The 18,291-nt window shown below is 36.3% G+C and overlaps 1 long non-coding RNA gene across 1 annotated transcript; it reads right to left on the reverse strand.

The window, feature by feature from the left end:
• Window positions 1-16,563: 16,563 nt before the first annotated feature.
• LOC113317362 lies at window positions 16,564-18,227 on the reverse strand. The gene is made up of 2 exons (XR_003343470.1): window positions 18,094-18,227; window positions 16,564-17,659 (listed from the first exon to the last, which is right to left on the reverse strand). It is a non-coding gene; the product is annotated as an uncharacterized LOC113317362 (long non-coding RNA).
• Window positions 18,228-18,291: the final 64 nt, after the last annotated feature.

The following is an 18,291-nucleotide window of genomic DNA, read 5'->3' on the forward strand; positions in this document are numbered from 1 at the left end:
GTGAGCGTTGCCAGAAGTTAGGAACCATTTCCCGTAGAAATATGATGCCTTTGAACCCTATTTTAGTGATTGAGGTCTTTGATGTGTGGGGCATTGATTTTATGGGTTCATTTCCTATTTCGTTTGGTTATCTTTACATACTTGTCGCTGTAGACTATGTGTCTAAGTGGGTTGAGGCGGTTCCGTGTAAAACGAATGTCCACAGGGTCATAGTCAAGTTTTTGAAAGAGAATATACTTACACGTTTTGGTACGCCGCGAGCTATAATTAGTGATGGAGGTTCACACTTTTGTAATAGACCGTTTGAACTTTTAATGAAACAATATGGTATTACCCACAAAGTAGCTACCCCATATCACCCACAGACTAGTGGTCAGGTAAAGATCTCCAATAGGGAAATTAAGCGTATTCTAGAGAAAACAGTTAATCCAAACAGGAAAGACTGGTCGTCGAGGCTTACTGATGCCTTATGGGATTACCGTACTGCGTTTAAGACACCCATTGGAATGTCACCTTATCGTTTAGTGTTTGGAAAGGCATGTCCCCTTCCTGTTGAGTTAGAGCATCGAGCCTATTGGGCTATTAAGAACTTAAACTTTTCACTTGACAAGGCAGGATCTCAAAGAAAGCTCCAGCTCAATAAGTTGGACGAGATTCGTAGAGATGCATAAGATAGTGCTAAGGAGTATAGAACAAAATGAAACTTGTGCATGATAAGAATATTTTACGAAAGTCATTTTCTCCAGGTAAAAAAGTTCTTCTGTATGACACTCGTTTGCATCTATTCCCCGGAAAGTTGCGCTCTCGGTGGACCGGTCCTTTTGTGGTCCGTACTGTTTTTCCTCATGGCGCTGTTGAGATTGAGACATCAGATGGTAGTGGTTCTTCGAAGGTTAACGGTCAGCGATTGAAGCCCTTTTTAGAGCCTTTTCCTACAGGTGATGTTGAGGAGGTCCCTGTTTACCTTGATTGACCATTGAGGCGATTTTGTATGTTGTATAATATTTTTGTAGGTTTTTGGTTACACTTCACCCAGGTACTATCTTTCCGACTTCTCTCTTTATTATTTCCTCATGTTACTTATATTTTTGGTACTGTTAGAAACATTGAGGACAATGTTAGATTTAAGTTTGGGAGTGGGGTAGAATTTCTTGTTACCTTTTCGTTGCAATAAATAAACTCCAGAGCCTAGAAATTTATCCCTATTAAGGATGGCACTAACCAATATAAGTGGATGGAAGCATTTTGGTTGTAGGAGTTGAGGAACCAATCTGACTAGATGGCAACATCTAAAGAGTCGATTCATAAAAGCACAGAGCTCAGGTGTTAGAAATAACATGATAGTTTCACTATATCTCGCTGAGTCCTTTTCACTTCTGTTTTGTTTTTAAACTATGTTTCTCTAAGTGGTTAGGTGGGGCTCATGATTCAAGTTGTTACCAATGCTAGGGAAAAAGAGAAATTGAGACCAGACCAACTGGAATGAATTCAATAAAATAGACCACTGGAACCCTTGTATATGCCAGTCGTGTTGACCTAGAGTTAGCATTATCGACCACTGGTACCCTTGTATATGCCAGTGTGTTGATATTAGTCAGACTAGTATCTCAGTCCATTAGGATAGTCTCATTTTGGCGGAGGCCTTCAGACAGATATGAGAAACACCGTGCACCTAGTAAACATCAAAACCATCTATGTTTTTCTCTATATCCATCTTCTTGATCTATCCATGTGATTAGTTTCGACTCCGGATATTGATGTCCATAGTGCAACTATCTGAGTAGAGCTCTGTCAATTATATATGAATTTTAGTATGCTTGAGTGCAAACTCGTGTACAACAATTGGAATTTCGCATCAGGGTACTTCCTCCTGTAGTCAATAAGTATGCCAACCAAGGAGATTCTTTAGTGCCTTCCAAGGTTCTGTGTAGATAGCTAGGGTCTGGAGTATAAAGGTTTTGTGGGTATACCTCTGGTAAGCCCTCCGGAGACAACACTCCGCCACTAGAAACACCTAGGGGTTTAAAGGCTTATTGTGTACGCTAAATGCAATCGACGATGCCTGCGACAGTGAGTTAGGGTTTTATTTTTGCTCGAGGACTAGCAAAATAATAGGTTTGGGGGTATTTGATAGAAACATTTTTATGTCCGATTTGTCTCGATTCTATATATTATTAGGGCTTATTTTTGTACATATTATGGTGTTTTATTTATTTGTAGGTATTTTTGGCCAATAAACATTTTTGGAAAAAATTGGCTCGAAAAGTTGTTGGAAAGCACCTGGAGGAAACTTGCTATTCGGACCCCCGGTTTGGATAAGGGGCACCCACAGGACACCCCTTAAGGCAGCTGCTAAGGCACCCCTACTCTGGACAGGGGGCGCCCCTTTATCTTCACGATTTGAGTTCTCAAATTTGGCGGGAAACTGTTGCAAGTGAAGAACAGATTTGGGTTTATATTTTGGACGTGATTTTAAGAGATTCAATCACTAAACTCGATTGGGTTGGACCTGTTTATCTTAAACAGGGATGGTATGATTGATTGGATCGATTAAATTGGGCTAGGTATCGATCAGAAAGAAAACAGGGGAGAAAACTATTTATGGAAACATGGAAAGATTTGTTCGATGTTTTGTTGGATTTTCTCAACTGTTGAATTTGGTACTAGTTGTAACAACACAACAGGATTTCTACGAGTGCTAGAATTGAGAGAAAATAGGAGTTGTCGACAAGTCAGGAAAGATATTCTCGACATTTTTTTGATTTATCTTTGGCAGTTACGTGCAATGGGAGAAGGTATAATCTTCATGGATTCGTATCTTCCAGATTTGGGAAGTTCATAACCATCAAAAGACGCGTTAACTGAGGTGGCAGAGTTATTATCGTTACTTGGCAGAAAATGAAAAAAAGATAACTCCGTAACTTTTAGTGAAAGGCAGGGGAGATTTTATCGAGTATTTTTGGTCCTGTTTCCTATATATAGGTTGAGAAGGAGTCATAAAAGGGTAATCGAGAGTTGGGTGAAGTTTAGAGAAGAACAGAGAACGAAATCAAGAGTTGCAGGAAATCGTTTCTGCTAGTGCACAAGGAAGAACACGAATAACAAAAGGCCATTGAAGACAGTCGTTTCTGGGGTCTTAAAATCAGCGACAAAGCAACAGTATTTACAACAGTTTTCTGTATCAGTTCCGTTGTAACAGCTGTTTTGTAACTCCGATACACTGTTGCAAACAGTCTGTGTTATTACTTTTCACTCTTTTAATCATCTTTTGAGCAACAAACACATATTTTGAGACCATGAGTAATATGAGGAGCTAAATCCCATTGCTGAGGCGATAGAGGAAGTTATTTTTCCAACAAAAAGTGGTATATTCTATTTTATCTTTTTATTTGCAATAATTATATGATTATTTGCCTTGAACTATTATTGAATATGATTTTTATTTGAGTGATTGTGATCTATTTTGATGGAGTATGCTTAGTTTTAGGACTTTTGATGCTTCATACTTGGTATTTACAATTACTACTTTTGAAAATCTACTTGTTGCAATATTTTAGAATCAAATTAAACGAGAAAATTGCATAAATATAAGTATTGGTATAATCACTTTGAACTTGGAAAATAGTGGACTCTTAGCCTCAGTGTTTCTTTTAATATTGATATCATCTTTTTTTTGAGTTTGCTATAATTTTTATTGTGTTTCTTATTTTAGTTTTGAATTTAAGTCTAAAAAAAATCCTTCACAAGTCTGAGAAACGACACTCTTTTTACCACTATCTACAAATTACATCAACGACTTATGGAAATCTCTTGGCTACGGCGCCAACTCTTGGGCACGGTGCCAAAGCACTAATTTGGACACGTCAAATCCATGTCGGCCATGTCTCCATGCCGCTGGCTGCCAAACGGAAGGTTGCAACAATCATCGGCTATCCGTCCTCCTGAGATGCAAATCTTAGCCGTACAAACCTAATACCAAACGACTTGTGGCAATCTCTTGGCTACGGTGCCAACTCTTTCCATGGTGCCAAAGCCCTAATTTGGCCACGCCAAAGCCATGCCGGCCATGCCTCCATGTCGCTCCCTGCCAAACGGAAGGTTGCAACAATCAATGGCTATCCTTCCTTCGGAGATGCAGATCTTATCCATACAAACTTGCCACCCAAACGACCTGTGGCAACCTTTGGTTATGCTGCCAAATCTTTTCCCATGGCACATACTTAGGTATGCCAATTCTTTGGTCACGGTACCAAACCCTAATTATCCACGCCAAGAGCATGCGCGAGCCATGCCAGCACCGTGGCCACGCCACTGGCTACCAGTGGAAGGTAACCACAATCAATGTCTAACATTCTTCTCAAGATGTGAAATCTCGGCCGTCGAAAGTCACCACCGAACCGGCAAGCCTCTCAATCTTAGACGTTTTCCACAAAAACACTCGAGATATCAAAACATGTCACAAACTGGGGGATGCTCATCAGGGTATTGGTCTGGCGGTTTACAACGTGCGGCGTACACTACACCGTTACAAGAAAGTGTCATAAGAGTGAGGCGGTTAGTAAATACAAGAAGTAATGGTGAAACGTTTCCTTCATTATGGAAACCTCAATTCCAGGCGTTACCCGTTACCGCTTTCTTCCATTTACTCAACCGTTTCCACTTCTTACGATACCAGGGTACGTTTCTTTGCGAATTATATAAATAGGTCTCACCTATTTCCACCAAAGCACAGGTTTTGGTCAGGAGAACAACAGTCAGAAATCACTTGTTAGCTTTCCCATTTGTTAGCTTTCCACTTTATAATACAAGTCGTCAAATAACTAATCTTCCCGAATTAACTATTCTGGTCTCAACACTATCTTCGCTTCCCTCCCTAGACCAACCCTTCTCCTTCACTTTGTGACCGAAGCAAGTATGGAACGTACATTTCTTGGTTTAGGCCAGATTTATACAGATTGATCTCTCGAATCAAAGTACTCCCTTGCAGTATATTGTTTAGGGTTTAGACTCGTTTCTCACCCACACACTCGAAATTACCAAAATCAGCATAAAATGTTTCACCCTCAAACAACTTCATCTCAACATGAAAACCACCCCCCTTACATAATGATCCGTAAACCATATGTATTTGTAATATGAAACTACACATTGATTCTCTCCCTTTTTGTCAATATAAATTGGCAAAGGTACAAAAACTAGTGGGATCCTCATGAAATATTCATAGAGATACTTCATGACCAAAAGAGAATAGCATACCAACTTAATTAGATGCAATCATAAAGCCGAAACTAAATGCATTCATTAAGGAGTTTATAAAGATACAAGATAACCCCTATAATATTCTACAACCGCACTCCCAATAAATATTTTGAAATAAAGCACAAGTTCAAAAAGAAATCTCCTCCATAAAATGTCATTCTTTAAAGAACAACAAAGGCGACCTTGATTTTACAAGAAAAGAAGGATTTCTTTGGATATAACCAAATCACATGAAAACATGAATTTGAAATCCAACAATCTCAATTGAATCAACCACAAAAATGATCAACTCAATTGGTCATGCTCGACATAAGAGAACTTACGGAGCAACACAGTATGTGCACAAAACATGGATCGGAGATCGACCAATACTGCGAAATATACAAGGATTCATTATATTTTCCATCACTATTTGCACAATGACATATAATAGGCATAATCCTTGTAAACAAAAGTTCATCCTTTCTTCCTTCAAAATTTGCATACTGACATAAAAGGCATTAACTTTTGTTAGTCAAAATTTCATTCTATCTTTTATCAATACTTTCATACCGACATAATAGAGATAACTTTTGAACAAGTATGGGACAGTCACAGGTTCACGGGCGTAAACAACATAACCCATAAAAATTTGCAATATATAAAATTATAAAGATTAAAATTGCAAAAATCATCTTCCAAAAAACTTACAATTTAAATAAATAAATCTAAAAACGTGAAGATGAAAACATTGGACATAGCTATGTGTCCTCACAATAATGGCTATTCCAAACCCTAGTTATTCTTCTAAAAACACAAGAAATAAATTCTTATAAGAATATTTACTAGACAAAATAAATTAAGACAACTCTAAATCCAAAGAGCAATCACAAGTGATAATCAGAGTTTTGGTACGAAAACTTCACAGGTTCCAAGACCTTCAAGCTTGTGACTAACTATATCAACTGTATCTTCAGAGAAGGTATCCTCATTGAGAAGATCCTTAACATGCGACTTCATGAGAACAAGGTCAGAGTTAACCTTTTTCAACTCAGTTCGCAGCATGTTAAGATCCTTTACCGAGTTCTCAAATTTTAGTTGAGTCTTCCCAAGGTCAGTGAGAAAACCATGAACTACTTCAGCAGAGACCATCTCGGCATTTTCTCGATCTTGATGAGAAAACGCATAATAGCATGAGGCATAGGATTCGATCTCGTCAACTTTAAGCAGGGTTCTTTTCTTCTTTAAAACAAACTCCAAATAAACAGAATCATCAATTGAATTAGCTGGTAAACCCCAGAGTTTGAAGGAGACCCCATTCTTAAAACCAGAAAGGGAGAGTATGCGTACTCTCACAGAGGTTTTTGGTATTTAAAAAGTTTCACAGAAAATAGAATTTAGGGTTTCCTAAGTTGGTTTGCGACAAATAATATGTGTTCACGTACGAACACAACCTTGACCCTTAATACCGTAAAAGACCCAAGAAGGGATCAAACAACCAAGAGTGTCGTTTATTCACCAAAGAGTTTGCTAAGTGAATATATTCACAGAAGTAAGCTCAATAAATCTTATATTCTCACAAGAGAAAAAATTTCAGAGCATATAAGGGTAGCAATTTTTTGATTCGACAAAAAATCTCAAGAAGAAATTAGTAGAACCCGACACCTATTAGAACAAATAAATACTTATGCATGATTGTTTGTGAATAATAATCCAGCTATGAACGATAAGAAAATAGCATAAAGAATCAGAAAACATTTTTTCATAAGTATACCTGAGATTTATCTCACTCAACCAGGAAATTTTTGTGAATGAGAATTTATCCTTGTGATTAATTAGCACAAGTATGAGCCTTGAGCTCATTAAATGAACGTTGTTTCCGGTTAAACCTCTTTTTCCTGATATTTGGAGGAAAACCATTATGATGTGAAAAGTTATCATAAAATTTATTATCATCAAAATATGACGCATAGTGTTGATTCTTACCTGACGAATTTAGGCCAGAGGGAATTGACAACCTGTTGATGATTTCTTTATATCCTTCAATTATCATTTTTAAGTTGTCTTCCATACCTCCGTTTTTGCTTCCTTCTTCTGGTACCTTTTTCACATCACGTACAACATTATCTCCCTTTTTGAAAAAGGAAGAACCACGAGTTCTTCTTGACCGAAAAACATTGGGGAGTCTGTTTAGTTCTTGAACATTTGAAGAACACCTCGAACTGGCTTTCCTGGTAGAATACACAGGATGAGTACTAAAACCAATTGGTTTAGACATACGAATGTCAGTTACACCTTTGAGTATTAAATCTAAGGTGTGTTGAAGACTAATGATAGAATTGTCATTCAACTTGGATTTCTTCTTTTGTTCAATTTTACAAAAGAGACATACCTTCTTATCACATGAGTGATCAGAGGGAACTGACTCAACACCATCGCTGGGAGCCTTCTTCCTTCCATGTGATGTGTATATTCCTTAGTGAGAGGAAGACAAATGCACATCCTTTTTAACAGGAAGGAATTTTGGTTGATTTTATAGTTAAATAAGAGGCAGTTGGTGTGGACTCTTTTGGAACACTCTTGAAAGGAGAGTTTACTTAAAAGATGTTCAATTTCCAAAGCATCCTTTTTGAGATTTACCTCAAGTAGAGTTTGTGAAGAACAGACTGAGACATTTTTCTCTTGAAGAACCTTTAAACGAGAGTCACTCTCTTTTATCATACCAACAAGAACATTAACTTTGTGTTTCAATCGGTTGACATCATCAGCCTGGATTCTAAAGAGTTTAAGAATCACTGCACTCTCTATGGATGCATTCCTTTCAACTTCAGAGTCAGACTCGTCAGTAAGGTTGTCAGGGTAACACTTGTCAATGTACGTCTGTTTCCTTGGAACACTGGGTTCATCTATATTTGAGATTGACAAATCTTTCTCTTTAATAGACTTTATAGAAACAAAACTTTTATTTCTAGTGATGCGTTTATCATAGACAATATTGTCCATCCTCAGATCGCTACAAACACAGACTTATGAGGTCTTTAATGTGTTTGCCTTCTTTGATACCAATTGGAAACGGGGGTCTAACAACCACACCCAAAAATTCGTTTGGAAATCTGACAATACTTACTCCAATATACTTTCTAGAGAATCAACTACACAGTCATACTCAATCTAGAGAAAAGTATATCAAAGAGTTTAATATCTCTAACTCTTAATTCAATCCGCAATCAACAAATAGAAATCTGCGAGCCCGATTGAATATAAGAGGAGTTACTTGAATGGTACCAAAGACCAATGTTCATGTGTTAATCAATGTAAATCAACAACCAAAGGTTGGATATTCTAATTGATTGATCTTAACGCACAACCTGTGATATTTCAATTATATAACAAAATATAATGCAAAAGAAATAACACAAACACCAGAGTTTTGTTAACGAGGAAACCGCAAATGCAGAAAAACCTGGGACCTAGTCCAGATTGAACACCACACTGTATTAAGCCGCTACAAACTCTATCCTACTACCAATTAACTTTGGACTGGACTATAGTTGAACCATAATCAATATCACACTGATTCAAGGTATAGTTGCGTTCTTTACGTCTCTGATCCCAGCAGGATACTACGCACTTGATTCCCTTAGCTGATCTCACCCAAAACCAAGAGTTGCTACGACCCAAAGTTGAAGACTTGATAAACAAATATGTCACACACAGAAAAGCCTATAGATTGAATAAAAATGTCTTCCACAGAAATACCCAAGAGTTTTTATTCCGTCTTTTGATAAATCAAGGTGAACAAGAACCAATTGACAAACTAGACTTATATTCCCAAAGAACAGCCTAGTATTATCAGTCATCTCACAATAATCTTAATCGACTAACAAAATATAAGTCTAGGCTGTTACTCCAATATGCTTTCTAGAGAATCAACTAGACATTCCGACTCAATCTAGAGAAAAGTATATCAAAGAGTTTAATATCAAAATATCCTAGACTTATATTCCCGAAGAACAACCTAGTATTATCAATCACCTCACAATAATCTTAATCGACTAGCGGAACAAGATATTGTGGAGTCACAAATGATGAGACGAAGACGTTTGTGATTACTTTTATCTTGCCTATCGGAGAAATTAATCTCGAGTCAATTTTTCAATTGTACTCAATATGATAGAATCGGGCAAGATCAGAACATGCAACTACAAAGAAAATAGTTGGGTCTGGCTTCACAATCCCAATGAAGTCTTTGAAGTCATTAACCTATAGGGTCTCGATATAAACCTAAGTTTAAAGGATAATTGACTCTAGCTGATGCAACTAGTAACACACAGGAGGTGCGGGGATTAGGTTTCCCAGTTGCTAGAGTTCTCTTTTATATAGTTTTCAAATCACGGTTTGCAATCCAAGTTACCTTGGTAACAAAGCATCCAATATTCACCATTAGATAAAAAACCTGATTCAACCAAGCTAATATCTTTCAACCGTTAGATCGAACTTAGGTTATTACACACTAATGAAATGTACCCTCATTTAGGTTTATGTAACTGTACCCAAACATGTACACCATGTTGGCTCACAAATAGTTAACCGAAGTTAGCCATATGATTACTCTTATATCAACCTTATTCATCTTAACCATAACTAGTTCAAATGACTCAAATGAAACTAGTTAAAGAGCCGTTCAATTGTTATATTCTCATAGAAGTATACAAGAACACAATTGAAGAAAAATAGGTTTGATTCACTTGAATAAATTCATGAACAATATATCCACGGTTTACAAAGATTGCATTAATTTATAAATGTTTAAGTTCATGTACACAACCGATTTAGAAAGTAACCAACTCAAGAATGCAAACGGGTACGCATACATAAGTAGCCGGACCGAGTTTGGTTACGCCAGTATGTGTACGAGTGCGCATACCTATTTACATTCCAAATTCCAGCAGAAATTCACGGACGTGAGAATTCCGCCAGTATGCGTACGGGTATATATACTTGCCCAGACATCCAACAATCGCCGGTACACATACATGTACGCATACTTCAAGTTCCCGGTTTTGGACTTACACACAAATGTGATAACAAACTATGTTTATATCCAAACATGGTTACATGATTCTAAGATCTTAATTTCAATCATTGAAACTTTCTTAGAGGATGACAATAGTCATTTTCACAAACTATTAACATCAAAGCAGTTTTCAAGATATTGAAATAATCATAACGAAACATTCCAAGACTACACCAAATGATTGTATCACACAAAGCATGTAAGATGTTACTCGGAAATTTTCACATGATATAAGATGAACTTGGTCGAAGCGAAAACTTGCCAACAAATATTTCGAGAAATATGTAAGCGAGATAAACTCAGCTCGAAATCTCAAATGTGTATACAGAAAACTATATCGTAATACGACTTATGTCTCAATATAGGAGATAGAGTAGAAATAGACTTTCCAAGTGATAGATGAGTTTCAGTCTCCACATACCTTTTGTCGATGAAGTTCCACAAGATCCCCTTAGTAGTTATTCGTCCTTTAAATGATGAAAGCCGTGAAGTCTAAGCTCAACTACACAATCTATGTCCTAGTCCGATACATCTATAAATAGACTAGAAATCAAGACTTATAGTTTTGGTCACTAACACTGACAAACATGCTTGAGATAGCAACGCATGCGAGTTCGACCGAGAATTGCTCTAATACTAACATCATCTGTTTGTTCGAAAAAATGTCTTCTATGAGATATGTCTGAGGTTTCAAAATTATGTGTAGATGATGAGCTACCAAACATTACTGTATCCTACAAATCTCCATCCATAGAAACTGGAGCGTAAGTATCAGCTTCACTTCCTTGAGTATGTTGACTTTCTTGAGTAGGTTGGGCGGAAGTACCATCTCCATCATCATTATTCACTTCAGGATTGTAGTCTGGTTGATAGGTCTTCAGAACATGGAAAAACCGATTCATGTTTCCAAAGTCTCTTAAACTCTACTTCATAATTCTTTTTTCCATGATGGGAAAACAATATATTATAGAAAGAATGAAAGAAAAAATTTAGAGAAAAAAAATAAAGAGATCAAAATGGAAAAAAAAAACAATTCAAGTACTTACATAATCTTGGATTATCAACCCCTTAAGTCTGTTTCGGAAGTAGGGCCTAATGTGTGAAATATATCTTCTCACTTCGGATCTCAACGTGTTACACCTTGATTGCAATAACTTTCTGTCCCTCTCTCCACCATTAGGCCATCTTTTAAGGTACTCTTGAATAATCTTCTTCGAAAATTCGACACATTTTTTTTATCTTTTCTTCTAATCGGATCGTTGCTTGCTATAACCCAACTGTAAATTAGTCCCATATCCTCTTTTGCAGTAAAGTGTGCCATAATTTTGTATGAATAAAATCATGTGAAGAAGAAGAAGAAGAAGAAAATCAATGAAGAAGATAATCAATTGATTTTGGTGTGAGGGATAAAGGAGAAGTAGTTCTCTTTTTATAGGGTAGGATGAAAATATAGTTGTTGATATTTCAAACGTCCATTAAGACTAAACCGTTGAGATTTAACGCTCATGTTGATCTGATGGCTGAAATTAGACAGCACTGAATGATTCACCGCGCTGTTTGGTTTAGCGCTGCATTCCTTGCCGTTGAAAATAACGACTATTCTTTTTATCTTGCGGTTGTTAAACAAAGCGTTGTTTGGTTCAGCGCTTGTCTAACAACTACATTTCCAACCCAAAATCAGATCATTTCTTTTCTCTATATAAACTCAACACATGAACTCAAAATCCCCACCCCAAACTTGTGAAGCTTCACTTTCTTCTTCTTCTCCTAAATTCTCAATTAAAAATTCAAGCATGATTGGATTCTCAATTGCCGAAGACAATGACTTGTTGATAAGTTTTTGCAAAATTAACGACACAACGTCTCAAACACTTAATAATTTTTAGGTACAAGTTCTAGAATAATTTGTGAGAATCAATGGTAATGTTAATGGAAGAAGCCGAGGAGTCATACAATGTCGGTTAGCAAGCATCAAATGTTATTGCGAGATTTTTTCCATTTCATTAAGGGCATCAAATAGTAATCGTGAAGATGTTATGGTTTTATACCAAAAGGATCAAGGAATTTTGTTCATTCATACCATCACTTTTGATATATTTGGTGGAGATCGAAGATGATTTGAAGTATATGCATGAAGAAATATTATGAAGTTCTAGTTAAAGGTGTAATGTAATTGTAAATGTACTTAAATGAAAAAAATGAGTATTATGGAGTTATTACAAGAACTAATTAAAATTTATACTTAATGAAAACGTGCTTGAATGAAAAAAAATAGCTCATAAAATGTACCATCTTCTGCATTGCTTTGGTGATGTTGTTGTTGATCTTGTGATGTCGTAGATCCATCTTCACGCCTAGGATGGTAATATTCTTCTGGATTTTTTGAAGGCCAATGTGCATATGTACCACCAAACGAAAGCTCTTCAGGGTTGTTTGGTTGGTGGCAAAAGATAGATGGTATTAAAGAAGAAGAATAATAAGAAGAATATCTTCCAGATGAGGAACATGAAGTTGTAGCTCTTCGGTATGTATCATTCCTTCCTTCTTGACGATATCCAATCTCGAATGAATATTGTCGTGACATATACTTGAAACAATCCTCGTTAAATATCAAGCAACTTATAATGAAAATGCATACAAATGTAAATGTATTTACCAATGTCAAACCCAATTAAGAAAATTCAAGCAGACAAGTACTTATGGAACATGTACTTGCTCTTCTACGCCAGCTTCATTGGTAAATGGTAATATGAAATCTATCTCCGGCAGTTGTGACAGGGGATCATTCTGTGTGTCATAAGTATATGTCTGCGACATCATGTCAGGAGGCAGATGACTAGGAAACAAATGGAAAGGAAAAACTGAGCTACCCAATGATATCTCATCGACGTTTTATGCATGGTATGACTCAGTGAAATAAGTTCACACACTCTTATTCTTCCACCAAGTGTTATATTGATCCTCAGTGACTGCATAATATTCGGTGCCTACATCTACATTCTCTTTGTCATCAACTGATTATAAATTTGGAGGATTTTCTAGGACTACAGTCACACATGCAATCTTCCTCTGGAATCTCTCATCCAAGTATTGATGTAGAAAAACGATTTACTGGTTTTTTAGGAAAGTGAATAGACGACCGTGCGGATGGGGACTCCTAGACAGAGCAAATTGCTTAAACTCAAACAGATGTACTTCATGAGAGTGCTTTGAGTTCAAGAGATTAATATGTAGGATTCCGGCCTAAACCAAGACAATGGCCGTTCCAGAGTCAATTCGGTCACAAAGAGGGAAGAAGGTCGATATGTAGAAGGGAATATGAGAAGTGTGTGAGATCAATGGTGATCAAGGATTAAGAATGTCTTGTAGGTTTCTGCAAATGAACTGCTGGGTTCGAATAAGTTTGGATTTTTCTCAATTGAGAGTGATTGTTCAGATGATAATTCTTGCGGTAATTCCCGTATATCTGAGATTTTTTTGTTCAATCATGGATTCAGAGACTTATTTATATTGCCAAAACGTAGACAGATTAATCTCCAGTAAATGTGACAGTTACTTGAGTGAAAGAGTGAGAAAGTGGGAAATCGTGGTTAAACCAGTTCGAGGCTGTGCGAAGACTTGGTTGATTGTCCACTAACTAATTTTCTTACTCCCTCAACTGCTTGCACGACTTACTCACATTTCTCATTGGGGATGAACACAGGTGCCATAATACGCCAGACCAAAACCCTAATTAATATCCCCCATGTGACATGATTGATGTCTCATGATTGTGGAGTCTGCAAGGCAGACGTGTATTTAATTAGTCAGTTGTTTACTTGACTAGACGATGAGTCTAAGTTTTGTTGAATCGAGCATGATTGATGAATGCTCTATGATAGATTAAACATGTCTATTGGGACATATATATAGCTCTCAAATGCATGTTGATAATCGAATCAACATGATGAATATTGATAGCCTGAGCAAATATTGCTCGTCTGGGCGAATATTGTTTGCTTGAGCGAATATTACTCGATTAATAAGTATCAAACGTTAATAATTGAATAATATTACTAGTCCCATCTGAGCAAATATTGCTCATTTGATGGATTACTGAATATTGATAGTTGAATCAATATTAATTGTCTGAGAAAATATTGCTCGTTTGAACAATTATTAGTAGCATAACCAAATAAAATATTAATTTAAAATATTGGCAGCTGGATCGAATATTATATAATTAATCAAATGTTGATTGCTGGATCAACATAAAATTATTAGTGCTTGAACTTGCTCAGAATTATAATTTGCAGAGCATTCAGTTCAAAACCCTAATTTTGATCGATTGTTGGCGAAAAGATGATTAAATGCTGGTTTAATCATTTATTAAAATAGTACTCGTCTGAGCATTAGGCAATAAAACCTAATTATGGAGAGATGATGGACCGACCAAGTGGTATGAAACTGGCCCTTGGTGGTCGTGGGACCAACTGGTGGTCGATTGAACAAGTTCCAAGTTGGTTGGAAAGAATTTGAACCCAATATGAACTGTAGAAGAATAATTAGGTCAAAGTTGTTAAAGTATGTGGGACTGGTCGGTCAAGGTGACATGCCCGTGTCACATACTGTCCGTGTCTCAATTCTGAGAATTTTGATATTTTCTGACGCGCGTTCGAGCAATATTTTGGATTTTCAGAAGAGTTTGATCTTGACTGAAACTCTCGATTTTGCTCGAATGAGCAAGTAGAAATTTCCTCGTGCGATCAATGTTTTAGCAATATTAAAATAATAATATTTTCATATTTGCGTGAGAAGCCTAGTCGGTCATGTGATCATTTGACTTTTTGGCTTGAGCAATATTTGAGAAAATATTGAAAAACCAGATTTTTTGCTCAAACGGAGGAGTTTCATGAGATGAAAGAAATAATAATAATCATAAAATAAGGGATCATAAGGTTTGGGACCGTCCATGGCTGAGGGCTCGTAGGCCCGGTCCTGTTACATTTTTCCCTATTTTTAATTATTTTTCATCGTGTGAAGGAAATATGGAGAAACTGAGAGATTTTCTCAAACGACGGAGTTTGCTCAAATGGAGGAGTTTTCATGAGATTAGAAAAAATAATAAAATAAGGTACATGGCCACACAGCCGGTGAGCCCGGTACCCTGGGCGCCTCTTTATTATTTTATTAATATCATTGTTCTTCCTATTATGCATAGGTTTCCTCGTTTGTCCATATTTTTGAGTGCTCGTTCGTGCATTATTTCTAAGTGCACTCACACCATTTTCTCGGGGCTTACTAGGTGGTGGCCCAGATGCCAAATAAGTGAATATTTACTACTAATTCATGAAATTCAGCTGAGAATTAGTCATGAAATGGAGTAGTAAAATAAATTGAGTATCCATTACCAATCCATGGAATCCAGGTGAGGATCAGTCATGGAACGTGGTAATGAGATCAGATTATTATCTATAACTAATCCATGGAATCCAGATGAGGATCATCCATGGAACAGAGTAATGAGATAAGATGATTATCTACTACTAATCCATGGAATCCAACTGAGGATCATCCATGGAACGGAGTAATGAGATAAGATGATTATGTATTACTAATCCATGGAATCCAGCTGAGGATGAGCCATGGAATGGAATAATGATATAAATAGATTATTTTCTAGGAATTCAATTGATGAATGACACGTTAGAATTAATCTATGAATTGCTCTATACTAGCATGCGATATGTCTAGGAGCGGGTTTATTCAAGAATTGAGGTATGAGATAATGGAAGCATCATACTCGTTCTGAATATTGAGGGCATATAGTCAGGGAACAACAAACAGTGTGACGTCATGAATACGTTAGCGCTCTATACTAGCATGCAATATGTATAGGAGTCGTCCAATCGTTAAGAGATTCTATACACGTTCTCTCTACATAGTCAGGGAACAACAAACAGTGTAACGTCCTGAAGACGTTAACGCTCAATACTAGCATGCAATATGTCTAGGAGACGTCCAATCATTTCGATTCTACGTAGAGGTGATGATGAAATGTGTAAAGTGTCGAAAGCTCAGCTGAGAGGCTTTTCGAGGAACATACTCATCATAGCTCTGAGAGGATGCTCGCTCAGTCAGAGATCGTTAACTGGTTCACGGATCATAATATATTAGTTTCACATACATTCCTGAAGCCGGGACAGAAACATGCAGTATCATGATTTTACAATTGTTGCCTTTATCGAAAATCCACCATCAACACCAAGTAACAACTAACTCTTGTGTTTTCATTCAAGTCAAAAAACACAACTCTCCTTCTGGATACTTGTAGTGCGAGTTCATATTGTTCTCCCACAGCATACACACTATCTAACCATGGTTGCCAAATATATGATGCACTTGTGCTAGTGTCAATCTGTGTTCTTGCGCTTGTGACTGATCGAGTATTTCCTAGTGTCCTTTTGGCCTCCTCTATGTCCTCTTTTCCTTGATATAATGTTAGTCTTCTTGAAGATACAAATCTTTGGGAAAACATCATAATGATCTCCAGGTATCTGACGAAGCAAGGATTGCATGTTGTGGAAGTAATAAGAGTACCAATACTCAATTTCCATAACCATGACAGAAAAGTCCTTATCGTTGGTTGACCATTCGTCAAGAAATTTATAGGTATTACCTAACGAAGCTATACACCGGTCATATTACCCAACTCTATCTAAATCACCCAACAATATAACCCAACGCTTATCTACTCTTCTACTAGAATGCGCAAGAAGAAAATGACCAAAACACCACATAAAGAATGCCCCCGTCAATGTCTCTGCACATTCAATATTGTCCTGGTTTTCTTTACTTTCAATGTAGTTTTTCAAGATAGCCAAGGATAATGAATTTTTCTTAGAGTCCCATGCACCATGATAATTTTTAATATCCAAAAAATATAAATCATCCAGAGAAGGATATGTTAGATCACTAACCAACTGCGGCATAACTACTGGTCGTTTACTAGGGTCACCAGTGGGAGTTCCCGTTAACATGTACCAATCTACTAGAAAGAGGCCAATTTCAAACTCTTGAAAAATGAAAGCTCTTCGTTTTTTCCCACCATCTCTCAGCTATGGCTTTAACTAAGACTTTATCCCCGTTGACGAACTCAAAAGCAGAAGAAAAGCCACAATTGTCACAATATATCGTTGTGCTGCCGGATTATTGTTCACTTCAATTTTATAATACACTTCAACGTCTTTCAAAATACTTGTAAAATTTAATTTGTGATGATCTTTCATATATTTACGTACATGTTTATCAATAGTCTTTGACGATACTGTATCCAAACCATCTAGCAATTCATCCATACTCATACTACAATCAATAACAAACATGAAAAAAATATTAAATTTCATACAAATTTTCATCACAAATAATCATACAGACTAATCATAATAAAAAATAATCAAATTATCATACAAATTATCATTATACATTATGATTCATTTTCATCGTACAAATAATAAAAAATAATCAAATTATCATACAAATTTACTTACAAATTTTACTTACAAACTAATCATACAAATTATCATTCATTTTCATCACAAAAATCAAAATTCATTTTTTTGTTCATCACAAATAATTAAATTAAATCCAAAAAAAAAGAAATCATCACAAAAAATCAAATTAAATCATACACATATCTTCTGAATTATCTAAATAACTAATATCAAACATCAATTTGAATGAAATATCATGATAATAAAAAATCATAAAACTTCAAACCTGAAACTTAAATTTCTTACCCCAATTGATTTCGTGGACTGAATTGCTCCAAACTACCCTCAAACGATCACAAATTTGTTGCTTAACAAACCCACGCAAGAAATTGGATATTTTTTTTCTCTATAAATGTTGAATTAGAACATGCATTTTCTGGAGAGAAATGAAAATGAAGGAAGAAATGAGGAAGACCGATCATTTGTGGAAGATATCGATTTTCT

The sequence above is a fragment of the Papaver somniferum genome, chromosome 10, assembly GCF_003573695.1.
Source record: "Papaver somniferum cultivar HN1 chromosome 10, ASM357369v1, whole genome shotgun sequence".
NCBI classification, from domain to species: Eukaryota; Viridiplantae; Streptophyta; class Magnoliopsida; order Ranunculales; family Papaveraceae; genus Papaver; species Papaver somniferum.